Source organism: Sus scrofa, chromosome 4, assembly GCF_000003025.6.
Source record: "Sus scrofa isolate TJ Tabasco breed Duroc chromosome 4, Sscrofa11.1, whole genome shotgun sequence".
In the NCBI taxonomy this organism is placed as follows: Eukaryota; Metazoa; Chordata; class Mammalia; order Artiodactyla; family Suidae; genus Sus; species Sus scrofa.
This window is the reverse complement of record NC_010446.5, coordinates 59297190-59313628: the sequence shown is the minus strand read 5'-3', so window position 1 is coordinate 59313628 and position 16439 is coordinate 59297190.

The following is a 16439-nucleotide window of genomic DNA, read 5'->3' as shown; positions in this document are numbered from 1 at the left end:
ACATGTCTAAAGGGCATGATTTGTTAAGCTTTGACACATGAATACTTCTGTAAAGCCACAACTATGATCAAAATAATGAACATATTCATCACCTCCCAAATTTCCCCACTCCCCTTCAATTTCCCCTTTCTTCATCTCACAACCGCCCTTCTCCAAGGCTACAACTGATCTGCTTTTTGCCATTCCAAAGTAATAGGGATGTTATAGAATTTCATATAGAATTTTAGTGTTGGTATCTTTCTTTCTCTGAGCATACGGTTTTTGAAGTTCATCTGTGTTGTTGCAGGCATCATTAGCAATTTTGTTTTTATTGCTGAGTAGTATTTCACTGAATGGATATATATACAATCTGTTATCCTTTCTTCTACTGAAAAAATCATGTGGATTTTTCAAGTTTAGCACTATTAAAGCTACTATAAATATTGAGGTACAAGTCTTTTATGGAGATACGCTTTTATTTGCCTTACATAAACACATTGGAGTGAAATAGCTATATCATATGGTAGGTATAGGTTTCACTTTTCAAGATCCTGCTAAGTTGTTTTTGACCGGGAGTGAATGAGAGTTTCAGTTGTTCCACATGCCAGCCAACTTGGTATGGTAAGTCATTTTAATTTTATGCATGTCAATAGGTGTGTGGTAGTAGTTTATTGCAAATTTAATTATACTTCTTTAATTACTAATGATGTTGAGTATTTTTTTATGCGCTTATTTGCCATCCATATAATTTCTATGTGTAAATAAGCTCAAATCTCTTGCCTATTTTCTAACTGTCATTTAAAAATTTTTCTTATGGAATGTTAACAGTTCTTTATATATTACAGATACAAGTCCTTTATCAGATAAGTGATTTGCAAATATTATCTCCCATTCTACCACAGCTAAACAAATGCAAAACAACTTGACTCAGACCCTTTAGGGATGAAGGTCTGAGTCACCACTAAAGCAAAGAAGCTAGACTTGGTGAAGGGCTAGCCAAAGGTAAAGGGAATCTAGAATAGGTGGGAGAGAAAGCTATTAATAAGTATAAACCACAATTTCAGTCCCAGTTGCAGCAGTGGTGACTAAAACTTTTTGTATTAACCCTCAGCATTGCCTTTTGTAGAAATTAAAGTCAACCATTATCTTAAAGGTCCTGAGTGATGCAAGTGATGGACATTATTAGACTTTCTGATTCAGGCATGCTTGTAGAATGCAGAAGTTCCCTGGCCAGGGATTGAACCCAAGCCATAACAGTGACAATGTTGAATCCTTAATCAGACAGCCACCAGGGAACTCCTGATAACTTACCTCTTTTATGTTCACTTTAAAAAAAAAAATTATTTATTTATTTTATTTTTTTATTACTCAAATGAATTTATTACATACGTAGTTGTATAATGATCATAACAATCCAGTTCCACAGGATTTCTATCCCATAACCCAAGCACATCCCCCAACCCCCAAACTGTCTTCTCCAGAGACCATAAGTTTTTCCATGTCTGTGAGTCAGCATCTGTTCAGACTCCACATGTCAATGAAATATGCTCACTTTTAATTCTAATTATTACTGTTATCAACCATATTTTTGCAGATATAATCTGGCCATGCCTTATCTCTGCTATACCTCGTATCTTTATCTTTCTGTCTTGATACTCCTGTGATTACACTGAAGGCAACATCTCTCAACAGTGGAGTTTGTAAAAACCTGGAAGAATGAAGAATTATTTATTTGTTTAATTGTGTATCATCTCCTTCTTTGTTGGGAATGAAAACTTCACTTGAACTTACACTCCCTAGCACTCTTCCTGGTACCTATGTCGAGTTTAAAAAACACACACCAAATAAGCGAAAAAAAAATTTCACTTCTAAACAAGATTCTACTTTAAAAAAAGAGTTTTGAAATTCTGGATCCTACTCTGCCTGTTGTTAAATATTTACTTTTTACAATTCTGTCCATTTTATAAAAACTCATCTTCAATTTTTTATTTAGTAATTCTTAATCATGGGAGTTTATTGCAGTGATTAAAAGGAGTATATGCACATAGATATTCCTTATTCGCTGTTCTTATTCACAAATATGGTTCTCTTGACTCATCATGTCTAGAAAATAAACTGAGATAGTGTAATGTCAGAAAATTACAAATTGAGGTGGAAGGTCAGCGTTTGGTATCAGTTCATTCACTTTTAATACATTATGAAATGGGTCTTGTTCTGCCTCTATAAAAACTAAAGTCTCCAAAGGAATGAAACAATAGAGGAAAATATCCCCACCTTTCAAAAACATCATTTGACCTTACTCTGTAGGATTTGCAAAGGTCTTGCCCCAAACCCAGTTTTATGGTCTTCAGCCCACTCATTCAAAGGAATAAAATGGCTGACTTCAAATACACTAGGAGAGAATCTTTGGGGAAAGGTGTTGTGATTTGTGGTTCTTTCCTTGCCTTCCTTTTAAGAGGAATGTGTTTTGCTTTCCCTTCTTTTAAACTGAGAGGAATGTGTTTCAATTAGACTGCCTAGAGAACCTGCTCAGTGAATCCTAGGACTTGAGTGATGTGGTTACCAGTATCTGTAAGATAGTCTTGGTGGCAGAAAGAGTGATGCCAACACTATGAGGAAGTTGACAGGCCTGAGTTGTCTGTGTTTACCCTGGATCGAAGAGGGGCTCAGGGGAAGAGAACAGGACCATAGAGTGCTTGAAAAGAAGTCCAAGAGAGCTCCCTGAGGGTTGTGAGGCATCACAACAGCGAAGAGCCTATGGTATATCATGGATTGCACAAGCTGAGGAGTGTGTTGTCCGTATCATAGAGGAGGAGAGGCACCACCCAATGTCAAATGAGCCACTGTGAGACATTCTCCATAGAAATGATTCCTGTGGTAAAAAATAAAAGGAAGATTCAGCTTGAAATAACTATACAGTTAACTTACTATTCTACTTAATGTGAGAGACTGAATACTTTCTCCCTCGGATTGAGAACAAGTCAAGGATGTGTGCTATCACCACATCTATTCAACTTTGTACCGGAAGAACTAGCTAGTGCAATGAGGCAAGAAAAATAAATAAAAGATACCTTTAAAAGCATTGTGCCAAATGGAAAGAACCAGACACTAAAGTTTAGATGCTGTATGAAAAAGACAAAACTAGAGTAGGAATAATCGGATCATTGCAGGGGATGCAAGTATAAAGAGAGATTAGACTAGGAATGGGCAAAGGGAACTTTCAGGGGATGAAGGGAAATTTCTGTCCTGATTGTTTTGGGAGTTACATGGCTGTATATGGTTATTAATTTTCTCAGATCCCTATCAGAAGGTTACTCTTCTCAAAGATAAGAGTAGAATTTAAAACTTTTGCCTATTTCTTACTTCAAAATGTTTACTGTTCTCCAATTATATTCACCCTGTCTTCCCCAAAGGCAAACCCACACATTTCCTCCTGGAAGCATGCTGGTCTCCCAAGCCTGGATAAATAAGTGTCAGGTGTGTTCCTCCCAATATAAAGTTTATTACATTGCATAAGCAATATTTACCCTTCCCTCTACCTACATTGTAAGTTTATGTGACCAGGACCCAAATCTGTATTATTCACCTTTGTATTCCAGAACAGAATACCAAGCCTCACTCATACTGAATACCCTATACACACTGAAAAAAAGACTACTCATAAACTTTAATTTTCTTCATATCAATGATTAAGTGAAAGGGCTAAGAAAGCAGTTAGAATCTTACCAGAGCTAAAAACTTGTATCCTGTTTAAGGGGTTCCCTTAATCAGCATCCACTAGGGTCTGAACCTATTTTTATTTTTGTACCAGTTAAGTACAAATTTAAGTAAGGAATAAGACCAGTCAGAGAATACAATATATTCTTGTGGATTTCTTTTAACCTCCCACTAGGAAACTAATAAGCTGAGGCAGGGGCAGTGCTGGTAAGGAAAGAATAAAATATCCTCTGAACAATGGCTCCACTTAAATATTTCCTTAATAAATGCCACAGCATTTGGGAATTCATTAAAGGGAAGAACACGCTTTTCTATATGTTAACTGCAGCTTCAGCAATAGAAGAGATAATTAAGAGATTCTTTGAACGGAGCCCAACTTTCTCAGCAGCAGACTAATAGCTATGATTTTCCTAAAAAGGACTTTCCTAATAACCTATAAGCTTTCCTAATCCCTGGTTCAGGCCTGTTTTCTGTCTTTGAATAAAAATAGAATAATTCTGGAATCCAAACCTAAAGTGCTTAAAATTTAGAATGTCCTTTAAAAAAGATAGATTGGCTCACAAATATCTTCACTTGCTGAATGTTTTCTTTCACCTATTCAGGGCTCCAATTCAGGATAAAAAAAAAGTTAGCAATATGCATTTACAATGTTTACTTAAAATTGGGATGTATTCTAAAGAATTTGGTTAATTTAGTTAAAAACTTTGTGGTAGTGATTGTACTGCTCTGCTTATTTACCAAAAGTCATCAAAGTTATGACAAAACTGTGAATTCTGTTTCAGTAGATTATATTTTTGTTATATCTCAATTGTAAAAAAATTGCTTTGATATTTTGCTATGTATTATGTATAATGATGAATTGAAATCTAGGATTATACTACACAGAAGATGTAGAGTCATGATAGATAGATTGATAGTGATAAACCTTTTACCATTTTCTCCATAGAAATAAGTTTATTGCCGGATATCATATATTTTACTTATTATTTTATATGGAGTATTTTTTTTCCTTTTTTTTATTTACTAAGAACTGATTTCAACAGTGAAGAAAGCTTTTTTCATTAAGACAATGATTTTATATAAAAGTGCAAATATCTGGCTACATTATTTTTTAATTTTATTGAAGTGTAGTTGATTTACAATGTTATGTTAGTTTCTGATATATAAAGTGACTCTGTCATGTATTATAACTGATATATATACACACATACACACACACACATATTCTTTTCAATTATGATTTATCACAGGATATTGAATATAGTACATTAGGACCTTGTTGTTTATCCACTCTATATATAATAGTATGCATCTGTTAATCAGTAACTCCCAACCCTTCCCTCTTCCCCCTTGACAACCACTAGTCTGTTCTCTATATCCATGAGTCTGGTTTGTTTCATAGATATGTTTTTGTGTCATATTTTATATTTCACATACAAGTGATATTGTATGCTATTTGTCTTTTTCTGTCTGACTTACTTCACACAGTATGATAATCTCTGGGTTCATCCATGTTGCTGCAAATAGCATTATTTCATTATTTTTAATGGCTGAGTAATATTCCATTGTATATATATCTATATATACTACATATCACATCTTCTTTATACATTCCTCTGTTGATGGACATTTAGGTTGTTTCCATGTCTTGGCTATTCTAAATAGTGCTGCTGTGAACATTGGGGTACATGCATCTTTTCAAATTATAATTTTGTCTGGGTATATGCCTAGGAATGGGATTGCTGGATCATATGGCAGCTCTGTTTTTAGTTTTTTTTTGGAAATTCCATACTGTTTTGCATAGTGGCTGCATCAATATACATTCCTGCCAATAGTGTAAAACAGTTCCTTTTTCTACACACTCTTTCTAGCACTTATTATTTGTAGAATTTTTAATGATGGCTGTTCTAACCAATGCAAGGTGGTAACTCATTGCTGTTTTGATTTGCAATTCTCTAGTAAATAGCTATGGTGAGCATCTTTTCATGTGTCCAATGGCCTTCTGTATTTAGAAGTAGATATTTTTTTATCGAGGAACTTAGATTGTAGTGGTTATCATAGGTATATAAGAGAGCTATTCAGTTCATTTCTTGACCAATTTAATGAAATCTCTTGTTAGTTCTAATGATTTTTTCAGATGATTCTCTTAATTTTTTTCCATGTGGATAAATTACATTGTTTGAGGATTTTAAAAAAAATTGTTCTTCTCTTTTCCGGTATTATAAAACCCAATTTCACCTTCTGATTGCATTACTTAGCATTTCCAGAAAGATGTTAAATACTAACAGAGATTTGAGTACCTTTGACTTATTCTTAACTCTAAATTAAATTATTTTCTATTTCACCATTAAGCATGATGACAGTTATTTAAGATGCCATAGATGCTTATATCAAGTTAAGAAACTATTCTCCTATTCCATTTTTGCTAAGAGTTTTATTAAATGGGTATTAAATTTATCAACTGCCTTTAGATCACCCATCAAAAAATCTTTGATTTTTGCTCCTTTGCTCTGTTAGGAGAATTAATTATACAGATTCCTAATATTACATTATACTTGGATTCTCTTTTTCACATACTGCTGAGTTTGTTATTTCATTTGGGATGTGCCTCTCCCCTCAGAAGAAAAATGGTTCTTTTATTTTTGCAATTTATCTTCTTTTAGATTTTGTTAATAAGGTAATTTCACTGTTAACATCAATTGAGAATTTTCCACTTTTTTCTCTTCTATGGAACAGATCAAAGGAATGGGATTTATGTTTTATTTGGAAGTTTTGAATAATTCTACTATAAAAGAATGAATCATGTACCTACTGAAGAAAATTATTTTAAAGGATTTTACATTTCATGTTTATTGATCAGTTAGATTTCTTTTTTTTTTCTTCTTCTTTTTTTTTTTTTTTTGTTTTTGGTCTTTTTAGGGCTGCACACATGATATATGGAATTTCCCAGGCTAGGGGCTGAATCAGAGCTGCAGCTGCCAGCCTACACCACAGTTACAACAATGCCAGGTCCGAGCTGCATCTGCGACCAACACCACAGCTCATGGCAATCCCAGATTCTTAAGCCACTGAGCGAGGCCAGGGATTGAACCTGAATCCTCATGGCTACTAGTCAGGTTCATTACTGCTAAGCCACAATGGGAACTCCCTAGATTTTTTCTTCTTAAATCAGTTTTGGAAATTTATATTCTCCATGAATATCAGAAATTTAATCAATATTTTAAAAATCACTATCATTTAATTTTTATATATGTAAAAAATCTTATCTATAACATTGGTTATATCATCCTTTTCTTTCATAATGTTGTATCTGTTTCCTCTCAATCTTGATCCTTCTCTGCATGTGTCTCTCCTTGACAAGCCTTATTAGATGTTTTTCTCTTTGCCTTTGGAAAAAGAAGAAAAAAAGCAAACATGTTCTTGGGCTTATTAATTTATTTTTTGTTTTCTTTTTCTTTTCTACCCATATCTGTAAACTTATATTTCCCTCCAAATATGTTTCTACATGGTCGAGGATTTGTGGCAAAGGCTGTTACCTACCAATATTCAGGCTCATCTTTCAACTAAATGACAGAATCCTGATATAAATTTGTACAGCAATATGTGTTATCCAAAAGCTAGGTTTTCCAGCCTCTTTTGAAGTTAGATGTGATCGTGTCACTAGACCCTGGCCAGTGAAACGTAAATGGAAAGCAGTGGGTGGAACTTTCAGGTAGGTTTTTAAGGGAGTTGACTTTGCCTTTCCTAATTTCTGCTCTTGGAAGGTAGAGCTATACAGAGATCTGGTAGCCACTTTGTGACTTTAAGAATGGAATCATGGGAGTTCCCGTCATGGCGCAGTGGTGAACGAATCGGACTAGGAACCATGAGGTTGAGGGTTCGATCCCTGCCCTTGCTCACCGGGTTAACGATCTGGTGTTGCCCTGAGCTGTGGTGTAGGTCACAGATGAGGCTCGGATCCTGTGTTGCTGTGGCTCTAGCATAGGCTGGCAGCTACAGCTCCGATCCAACCCCTCGCCTGGGAACCTCCCATATGCCGCGGGAGCGGCCCAGGAAATGGCAAAAAGCCAAAAAAAATAAATAAAATAAAATAAAAAAGAGAATGGAATCATCATAGTCATTCTGCCTCTGTACTAACTTATTTTTTGTTCGTTTGTTTGTTTTTCCAGTTTTGAAAGTGGTAAGGCAGATTTGGGAAATTACCTGATACTTAAAAAATCAATAAATGTTACTGAAGTGTGACAAACAGAATTATTGATAATTTCTTAAGATGGATATGTGGAGATTGTTCATTTTACTTTGTGTGTTTGAGTTTTTAAAAAGTCAGTTGAGATAAAAATATATATTAAATATTATAGTTGTTGTCTATGATTGAATTCTTCTGAATAGATTATAAAATAATTCCTGGCTCCTCAATAGTAATAGTTCTTATTAACAATTTGTATATTTTAAGGAAAAACTTGGAGTTGACACAAAAATAACTCATACTGGTATTTATTATAACATTCTTGTAGCATAATAACTATTAAAATATGATAAGAGCTCTGATGTAAATTTGTCATTTTTTTTCTTTTTCTTTTTAGGGCTGCGCCTGTGGCATATGGAAATTCCCAGGCCATGGGTTGAATCAGAGCTGCAGCAGGATCCTACACTAGAGCCACAGCAACACTGAATCCTTAACCCACTGAGCCAGGCTAGGGGCAGAACCCACATCCTTACAGAGACAATGTCAGATCCTTAACTGGCTGAGCCACAAGGGAAACTCCTGGGTTTGGTTTTGTTTTTTAATTTGCTTTTTAAGGTATTATAGATACATGACAATCTTCAGCTGTCAATCTTACATTGGATTTTGTTGGACACCTTGCATCCTCCCTGGCAGTGAGCACAGAGACAGGTGCAGTGGCAGGCTGGGACACACCTACATCACTGGGCTGTCCTGACAAGGCACAAGCTCTCTGATGAGGCTGCATGTAGATTCTACCCCCTTGTACCAGTGAGGTATCAAACCAGAGAATTTCCAGAAGTCCCATGGACATGCACTATGGTTTCTTGGAAGTGAGCACTTTTCTAACCCCAAGTGCTTCCCTGTACAGCTTACTTCACAGGATAATCAGAGCTCTGACTATAGAAACAAAAACTTTAACCCTAAAGATTACTCATTGTCCTAAACAATCCCTGTACATTTAATGTTATCAATAACTCTCCACTTTAGTTTTTGGATCTTTAGTATAAGCACATGTCTGGAAAAGTAAATAGTGAAGTAACCAAAGTTCACAAATATGAGAGCAGCAAAATCAGCCTAAATTCTGATAATTATATCTAACGAAGTAATAGTGTTTTAGAAATAAAATTGCAGAATTATTCTGTTCCAAAAAAAAAAAAAGTGGAATTGGAGTTCCTGCTGTGGTGAAATGGAATCAGTCTCATCTCTGCAGTATCAGGATACAGGTTTGATCCCTGGTCTAGCACAGTGGGTTAATGACCTGGCATTGCCACACCTTCAGGGCAGGTCACAACTGTGGCTCAAATCTGATCCCTGACCCAGGAACTCCATATGCCATGGGGTGGGTGGCCAAAGAAGAAAATAAAATGGATTTCTCATTGTGGCTCAGTGGGTTACAAACCCAGCTAGTATCCATGAGGATGTGGGTTTGATCCCTAGCCTTGCTCAGTGGGTTGGGGATCTGGCCTTGCTGTGAGCTGAGGTGTAGGTTGTAGATACAGCTCTGATCTGGTGTTGCTATGGCTGTGATATAGGCTGGCAGCTGCATCTCCGATTCTACCCCTAGCCTGGGAACCTCCATATGCCTAGGTATGGACTTAAAAAGGAAAAAAAAAAAAAAAAGAAAAAAAATTAAAGAGGCAAAAGAAAAAAATGGAATCAGTGTTGGAAGGATTATAAAGCAGAGGGATAGCAAAAGGAGCTTTGGGTCTTTAATATCGTGTGAGACCCCCAAACCAGCCTTGGGATGCTAACCTCTGGAATTTTTTCAAATGAAAGAGAAATAACTATCATCCTGTTCTCACTGTAATCTATTCTGAACATAATAGTCACACTTACTCTTTTAAGGGGAACATTAGATTATAGTCCTCCTTTTTCCTAGACTATTTGTCTTGAATTCTGTGTTGTTGATGATTACTGTTGGCTTTTTTGGTTTGTTTGATACATTTGTTAGTAATCTTTGGCTATGCCTTCATTGTTAGCCTTTTTCTGTCATTTGGTTGCAAGTACAACTTGTCATTTGTTTATTTTATAAAATTTAGCTTTGGGTTTCAATGCACTGTTTAAAAATAGTCATTTTTATTGAACATGTGCATTTTGCCAGGTATCGTGGAAAGTACTGTTTTATTAGTATTTATAATTATGTGATATTTTGTTCAATAATTTCCTTAGTTTTGGCTTTCCTTGTTTTCCTTTCATCTCTGTAATGAAATTTATCTCCTGAGGGCCTGGAGACAGTCAGAGATTATCTGTAAGAACGGGATTAGTCCTCCTTTAGACCAGAATAGCTTGGAACAATAAAATTGTTGTCAAGATGTTTACTATTTCATGTAAGAAAAACCAATGAGCCATTCAAGTCTTATGCAGTTAAATATAAGCAAATATGAGTGGAAGTCTCAAATTGTCATCTATTTTGTGAGCCAGTGATCTAAGGTCAATATTTACTAACTAGTAAAAATCTTTTTTTTTTTTCAATAGATATACCCCAGAATGCAAAACTAGTGTAGCATTTGAATTTTACCCTTCTTAAAATATATATTTTTTGACCCCTAGTTCCCAGGCTAGGGGTCAAATCAGAGCTGCAGCTGCCAGGCTATATACCACAGCTATAGTAACACCAGATCCAAGCCATGTCTGCCACTTAACCACAGCTCAAGCTCAAGGCAATGCCAGAGCCTTAACCCACTGAATGAGGCCAGGGATTAAACACCCATCCTCATGGATACTAGTCAGGTTCATTACTGCTGAGCCACAAGGGTTATTTTGAAACTTCTTACAATTAAATGACAGTCTCACACTCATACTATGAGTCCATAGCCAAAATGTTAAAATGTATGTGCCCCAAGTTCCCTGGGACCAGAAAATATGAGAAAAGTACATAAAAGGGATAAAGGAAGATAGAACAGATTCTTGGAGATTGAATTTTAAACTCATTGTTTTTGCAAATAGGCACTTACTCACCAGACATAGGTGATTATCAATTTCTGCCAGGAATGTGGTAATAAAGGTTGACATTATTTGTCAGTGAGCTGCTTTAGGATCAGAGAATTGTTAACCTGGAAAGCGAATTCACGCAATTCACATTCTTACATAAATATGATTGAGAATTATCAAGGAGAAAAAAAGTTTCAGCCTAAGGCAAAAAAAAATGTACAATGTTACTCTTAATATTTATCACAAACAAGTTATTTTGCAAAATAATACTTATTCTGCTTTAGAGATTTCAAATAGGGATCTCCTTTTGCATGTAATTTTGCTATTGGAGGAGGGAAAACAAGGATTATAAATAGAAAAAAAGAGGTATAAATAGAAAAGAAAATTTTCATTAAAATTAATGTTTGAAAATTGTGAAAGGATATTAAAGAGACAAAACAACATTTTAAGCAGATGTCATTAATTTCTATGTATATTTCCCTAGATTTAGCTTGACATATAGATAGCAATCCCTCAGTTAGAAAGTTTCTATTAATCTGAAAAACAAATGACATAATGGAAGGTGTACAAACTAACCTATTTAACCTAAAACCATTTGGTTACTGAAAACATTAAAAAAGATAACTTTTCAGAGTTACTTTGGAAAGAAATTGACCTAGAATGCAATTTATGACTTTTGTGAAATTAACCATGTTAAAGTCTCTTTATGCCTTTAGTGTTCTTTAATTTCAAGTTTTGGTGACAGGTATATTAAAAAACCAGTGCAGAAGACTACTTTTTACTCATGAGCAAAACAAAGAGAAAGAAATTTCTATGACCTTATATCCATTCTATTACGAATAGGATGAAACATATAACTTTTCTTTTGGAAGTAATTGTCTTAAACCATAGCCCAAGAAATTCTGAGGTAAGTTTAGAAACATTACATGAATACAAATTATTCCGGATTTAAAAGGCAATGTTTTTCCACAGGGAGAAAATAAAGGCTGTCAAAAAGTCACCAACATTCAATTCAAGCCTCAACTCATAAACCCAGTATTGCTAGACACTGAAGGACTATAAATATAAGACCCGCTCCTTACGTTCAGTGACATACAGAGCAAAAATATATAAATCAAAGCAGAAAAAATTTTCAAGATTTCTTTGCAGGGGCCATCCCTTTCCATGCCAGGGCCCTCTCCCCTGTGTGCACAACCGTAAAGATTTTTCTGTGTTGATATTCTTTAAGGATGGGTCCTTGGCTCTTAATGCTTTCTAGGAAGTCTCTAGGCCAATGAGTCTCAAATAGACATCAAACACACTTCTCCTTTGATAGTAAGTGTACCTTAAATACTAGTGTCCCCAAACTGAAAGGATCTTCTCCCCCAGAGGTTGTCTTCTTCCAGTGTTCTCTGTCTTGGTGGGTGGTACTACCACTCATTACGCGCAATCCCAAAACAATGACATCTCCCTCTCTCTCATCCTCCATGTCAAACCATCACTCAGTCTAGATGATTGCCTGATCTGAGTATTTCTTAAATCTGTACACTTCTCTTACCACCGTCGACATCCCCATCACCCAAGCCACCAGTCCACACCTGAACGACTGCATTAGTCTTACAACTTATTATTCTGCATCTACTTTTGCTATCCTCAGATAATTTCCCTGCATATAACCAGAAAGTTCCTTACAAAACTGTGTCACCTCACCTGCTTAAGACTCATCAGAGGTTTTCCATTTCTCTTAGAATAAAGACAAACTCTGGACCTTTCCTGTCACATCCAAAACTCTCACCTTATTCAGCCTTGCTTTATGTCCTCCAAGCTTCTGACTTTCTTTCATTTCCCTAAATAAGCCAAAGTCAATTCTACCCTAAAGCCTTTGCAATCTCAGCCCCCTCTACCTTTCCCCTTTTTCATCTAGTAAATGCCTCCTGGTTCTTAAAATCTCAGTTTGCCTGTCAATTCCCCAGAAAAGCTCATCTCAACTCTCCATGAAAAAAACTAGCTATAATTCTCACAAAACTCTTTCTTTTCTTGCATAGCTCTTTTCCTAGTTCATGTCAGTTTATCCTTATATCATAGGCTCATTATTTGATTAATACCTGTCTTCCCCACTAATCTAAGAGAAGAAATTCTCGCAGAACAGAACAGAGTATCTGGTTCATGGTAGGGCCTCAATAAACATTGTTCAGTGAAGGAATGGATGGAGGAATGAAAGAAAAAATGGATGGATGAGCAGAGAAATTATCAAGGCAAATAAAGAGTCGAAGGAGAATTTAATTCTCAGAGAGAGATAGGATAGGTTTCCTAAGGTAGTAGCTTCTGAGCTGAACTGAATTGTCTAAGAAAAAGGGGAAAGCTGTTCTATGTTAAGGGGAGAAAAGTTTTTAAAAGTAAGAAAGTATAAAATATTTAGGCATTGTTGGCATGGTAAGTATATACAAACATACACACATGCATATATATATATACATATACATATATATATATACATACATATGTTTACATATATAGAGAGAGATCAAGATAGATATATAGAGCTAGAGTATACATGTATATGAAGGGTATATAATTACATACTAATGGTCTTATTTGGTAGACAGTGAGAAAGCATTGAAGATTGGAGGAGGAATATGAAATTATCTAAACTGTTGACTGTTAAGTTGAATTTAAATGTTGGACCAGCAAGTTAAGATATTGGAAAGAGAAAAATTAGCTGAGAGGCTATTCAGGAAAGAAAACAGAGGTCTCAGCTAGGGCTGTGGAAGTGGAGTTAAAAAGGAGAAAGGGCCAAATGCATTTCAGAGAATGAACCAATAGCACTGAGTAGGTGATTATTCAAATCAGGGAAGGAAGAAGGTGGTGAGATTGAAGATGACTTTGATTTCTCTGTCTTGTGTAACTAGTTAAATGGGATATATATATGCCCAGAGGAGGAAGACCAAGATAAAGAAGAATAATTCTGGTGAAATAAGTTCAGAATAGAAAAAATGAAAATTGGACAAACAGGTATAATATTATTATGGAGATGATTAGCAGGCAATAATTCCAGTTCTGCCCTTGGACCCTGACAAAGGAGCCTTTGCCCAGGGTCCCACAATTTAGGGGGCTCTACATTGGCCCTGGTCTGGCTGTATTTCCCCTTATGGTGGGGAATCTGCCCTGGTCTGGCTATATTTCCCCTTATGGAGGGATATGCCCTGGAGTGTACTCCTCACAGCGAAATCAGCTCTGGGTTCCTGAGACCCTAGATACCATGCCCAAATGGCCCCGAATCACTTCTGAAATTGGTGAAGTTCCCCTCATTGGCTCCCTTAGGCTGAAGAAATGTTCGAAGAATAACTGCAAGAGTTTGGAGGCAGCCTGCCTCTGAGGTATGTGGGTTCACATGTCCACACCTGAGGCCCCACACTTTGTAGATTAGAGCCAGGAGGTGAAGGAGAAAAGGAGAGGGGGCAGGTCTGGAACACAACAAAAGTTCTCACCTTTTGTTATGCTCTGGAGAGGAATTCCCAGAAATCTAAGAGAAGTTTAAATTTGAACCTGGTCTTTCAGGTTTTTATGGAGGCATATTTGCCAGAATAGAAAAATTAACTATTTTCAACTGTTACGGTAACAAGAGTCTGTTATATTAGGCTTGGAGGTACAGACTGGAGAGTAATCAGTGGAGAGGTGTTCACTGACACCACTGATAAGGAGGAAATGTCTCTAACAAGTACAGACTCAAAAGTCATTATGGAGGATTGGGGGTGGGAACGGACAGAAGGAACCGGCGAGAATGAGATGGAACAGGCAGAAAGGTAGAATCCTTCTCAGATGAGAAGGTAGACACTCGTGAAAGCCAAGGGAGAGTTTCAAAAATAGCAGGATTATTTAAAGTACTTTTTTATAGAGAGGTCAAGCTGAAAGAGAATTGAAAATTGTCCAACAGATTCTACATGACCTTTTAAATACTTGCTGCAATGATATTTTATGGGCAGCCATAAGATCATAAGGGATTAAGAAGGAAATGAGCTATGAGAAAGGGTTATAAGTAATGAACATTTTCCTGAAAAATTTAGTGATGAAGAGAATAAAAGAAAGGAATGGGAAAGTTTTTATTAGGATGTGAGACAATCAAACATGTAGTCAATGGTGTAGAAGATGCAGAAGGTGCATGGGAGAGGAAGTAATTGATGGAGCAGGAATCAGAACACTTGGGGGCACAATGCAGAGTACTAACCACTATATGATCTGGGCCCATACTGGAACACTTGGGAGGTAGGAGTGTCCATAAAGCGTGCTAAAGGGGGGTGCCAGAGCTAGCCTAAAAAGTAGGAGCTGCCATTATAGGTAAGTTTGGAAGGGAATAAGTGAGAGCAACTGAGAAAATTTGCATCTGGTTGTCTTGATTTTTTCTGTGGTATGAGGGTGGTTAAGCAAATCTGAAAACTTAGGAAATAATCATTATAGGAAAAAGAGTAGTAAGTTAATTAATTAAGTGGCTTAATGAGCAACATTGGACTAGCCAAGGCTGCTCTATATACTGGTCATCAGATAAATCAGGTTTGTCTTTCCGTCTTGACAGTTTCATTTAGAAAGTGAGGGGAAATGTGTGTGATTTGGTTACTTTGTTGTACATCAGAACTTGACAAGACATTGTAAATCAACTATACTTTAATAATAATAATAATAAAAAGAAAAAAGAAAGTGAGGGAATTCAAGAAAGGATAAATACCATATGATATCACTTATATCTGGAATCTAATATATGGCACAAATGAACATCTCTACAGAAAAGAAACAAATTCATGGACAGGGAGAACAGTTTTGTGTTTGCCAAGGGGGAGGGGGAGGGAGTGGGATGGACTGTGAGCTTGGGGTCAATAGATGCAAACTATTGCATTTGGAGTGGATGAGCAATGAAATCTGCTGTATAACACAGGGAAATACATATAGACATTTGTGATGGAACATGATGGAGGATAATGTGAGAAAAAGAATGCATGACTAGTTTACTTTGCTGTACAGCAGAAATTGACAGAACATTGTAAATCAAAAATAATAAAAAATATAAATATATACATTTTAAAAAGTGAGGAAATTCAAAAAAAGAAAGTGAATTTTAGGTTTTCCATGTTTATTTATTCAATCATCTAATATTTATTATTTTGCTTAATTAATTAATTTTGACAAGCACAGAACCTATATTTGTAGAACCAACTGTACAGTGAAATTAGAACAAAGTTAAGTAGTCAATAAAATTTTGAGTGCTTGTGAATGAACAGTTGTAACTTTTCTTGGGGATTCGACTGAGTAGGAAGGAAAGTGAAACCAGACTGTAAACTCTGTGAGATCAGAAACAACTGGAATGCTTATCTGTAAAATCTGCATTGAATAGGTTTTAAATAATACTTGATCAATAAATGAATGAATGAAGCTGGTCTTACAAAGTTAATGAGGCTGGCATAAATGGATAATTAGAGCAGAGAGAAGTTAGGTGGGAAAGTCTGGATGAAATTAAAGGGTAGATTTGTTGGTAGTGCAGGATTGACCATGGGAAGCTCAAAAATAAGGATCAAAGAGGAAGAATTTAGAGTTTGATATTTAGGGACTAGAGAGTTAT